The sequence below is a fragment of the Otolemur garnettii genome, unplaced genomic scaffold, assembly GCF_000181295.1.
Source record: "Otolemur garnettii isolate 467f Iridium unplaced genomic scaffold, OtoGar3 scaffold00393, whole genome shotgun sequence".
Taxonomy (NCBI): domain Eukaryota; kingdom Metazoa; phylum Chordata; class Mammalia; order Primates; family Galagidae; genus Otolemur; species Otolemur garnettii.
In genome coordinates, this window is record NW_003852788.1 from 70,423 (window position 1) to 73,401 (window position 2,979).

Consider the following 2,979-nt stretch of genomic DNA (forward strand, 5'->3'; position numbering starts at 1 on the left):
AAAAAAAAAAAAGTCATGGCGAGTTAAACGACACTTCTAAAGTTTAAACATGTGCAATAGAGAACTGGAGATCTTGAAAAAATATAGAAATTTATTCAGAAGATATGGGGTGAAGATTCAATTCCTAAATTTCCAACAAGCTCAACAGGAATGCCAATGATTCTGTCTCATGATAATATTTTGCCTAACATGCAGTGAACTGTAGACACTGGATTTATCCCAGTTGATTTCTGAACCAATAAACAAAGATGATACCCATTCACAAGTGCAAACAATATTACTGCTATAATAGGGCAGAAAAAGTAAATCATAATCTGATAAAAAAAAACTAGTTTAAAAAACAAAAAAACTAGTGTTTGGCCAAGTTCAAGATACCTGGCATATTTTCTAGTCTCTAATCATGTCTTTAAATATGTCCTTTTTAGCATTCTGGAAAGCCAGACTTTGCTAATTATTCTGGTTTCCAGAACATGGAGATAATTTAGGCAGTTAATAGGGTCCTCTGTAAAAGTGCATGTGCTTCACCTCATTTATGCAGAACTGACAGAACTTCCAGATGGAAGCTAAGCTGCACATATTCCCCTTCTTTGCTAACATTCAATGACCCAACTTCATCCACAATGGGAATCTAGGGGCATCCACATTTTCCCATTTTCAGCAGAGAGAAAGGGAACGTTTTCACCATTTCAGGATATAAATTTAAGGTAGAATATTTTATGATGTATGAGAAGCTTGGATGAAGAGAATAGAAAGAAGACTCTGCCATATATGTGGAGGAGAAGGATTTTTGGAACCCCTTGACTATTATAAGAAATAGACTTGTATTTGAAACAAACTCATTGGGCAGGAACATCACAAGAGACGTAAAAGTTGGCAAATTCTAAGAACATGATAGTGCAGGAGAAACAGAAGGCACAGCACTAGACCTTGGACACATTTACCTGAGGAGCAATCATTTCTTTCTCTTTCTCCTCCTTGCCTTGACTTCCTTCTCAGGGGAGAGTATCTGGACATGTTACTCCTGCATCTTGATAATATGTCTTTAAAGGCATCACCCTAACCCCTGCACTACTACCACCTACCATATCCACAGACAGAGGGACCTCAAAGTACAGAAAAAATTTCACCCTTTCCTATTCTTTTTGTTTTAATTTTATTTTTTTTAAAACTAGCTTTATCGAGATATAATTTGCATACCATAAAGTTTACCTGTTTTAAGTAGATGGAGATCCTTGATATTTTCTTTCTTTTTTTTTTATTAAATGATAGCTGTGTATATAAATGCAAACATGGGGTACAGTGTAGTGTTTTCACATCCAATTTGAAATATTTTCATCAAACTGGTTAACATAGATTTTATGTCCCTTTCCTATTCTTTATTACAGGAGTTATGGAGAAGGAGATTCCACATAAAGACCAAGGTATTTTTTTTTAAATTTGTTTTTTTGAGACAGAGCCTCAAGCTATCCCACTGGGTAGAGTGCTATGGCATCACAGCTCACAGCAACCTCCAACTCCTGGGCTCAAGTGTGTCTCCTGCCTCCGCCTCCCAAGTAGTCGGGACCACAGGCACTTGCCACAATGCCCGGCTACATTTTGGTTGCAGCCGTCATTGTTGTTTTTTGTGGGCTTGGGTTGGATTCGAACCTGCCATCTTAGGTGTATGTGGCTAGCACCTTAGCCACTCGAGCCACAGTGCCAAGCCAAAGTGTAGGTATCTTATTTCTTGGCCTCCAGTGCCTTTCTCACCAACAATTTCTGCTATGGAAATGAAAATATGGGCCCTGTGACCTCTTTCTGGAAAAAAAAAAAAACTCCACTGTCTTAAATGTACCCGGAAACCCTCATGCTTGATACTTGCCTAACCTTAGCATCACATGGGGCACTTAATGAAAACCACAGGATGACACAGCCCAGACTCACAGAATCTGTGGGAAGGCAGAGTCACAGATGAGGTGCTTCTTCAAACTGACCACGAAATCCTACTGGCCTGGGCTGAGGACCACTTAGCTAAGCATCACCTCTCAAGGTTTAATATGCATACAAGTTATTTCCCATTATGCCCACTCTAAGCATCTCATTCTGCAACAGCAGCACCTACTCTATTTTCAAGCAAATGATCACTTTATATACATGATGCCTATTTATGTCCTTGCTTAGGAATTTCAGGAAGAAGACCGGCCCCATGGCTCACGTCTATAGTCCCAGCATTCAGGAGTTCCAGACCTGCCTGAGCAAGAGTGAGACCCCGTCTCTAAAAATCAGCAGGTGTTTTGGTGGGCACCTCTATTATCAGCTACTCATGAGGCTGAGTCAAGAAGTTGGCTTGAGCCCAGGAGTTTGAGGTTGCTGTGATCAGTGATGTCACACCATGCTACAGAGGGCAACAAGGTGAGACTCTCTCTTAAAAAGAGAAACAAAAATATCACCAATTGTTTTGAGCCATTAACTAAAGAATGAAGATTGCAGAATCCCCATGGGAAGTTTTTTTTGAGACAGAGTCTCACAACGTCACCCTTGGAAGAGTGTCGCGGCATCACAGGTCACAGCAACCTCCAACTCTTGGGCTTAAGTGATGCTCTTCCCTCAGCCTCCCAACTAGCTGTGACTACAGGTGCTTGCCCCAATGCCTGGCTATTTTTTGTTGCAGTTGTGATTGTTGCTTAGCTGGGCCAGGCTGGGTTCAAACCTGCCAGCCTCAGTATATGTGGCCTGCACTATAACCATTGTGCAACAGGTACTGAACCCCTGCTCCCTCCACCTTGGGAATTAAGGAAGGAAAATAGTGAACAGTAAACCCCTGTTTCAGTTTTGGTCTAGCTCAGCCACCCAGACTGCCAGACGGCAAGAAACCGTTTCTATGAGACATCTAGATCTACAGTTTCCCAAGCTCCTTTCCCCTTTCACCGAACCTTCTGGTCAATTGAGGAAGATCAGGTGGTCTTTCTAAAGTTAGTCAGCCATCTCCCCATATTGCTC

The 2,979-nt window shown here is 41.4% G+C and overlaps 1 protein-coding gene across 1 annotated transcript in view; it reads right to left on the reverse strand.

Moving 5' to 3' along the window:
* The window catches only part of LOC111722799 (zinc finger protein 85-like), a 42,111-nt gene that overhangs the window by 7,810 nt on the left and 31,322 nt on the right, over positions 1–2,979 (reverse strand). The gene's annotated exons all lie outside the window — the stretch shown is intronic.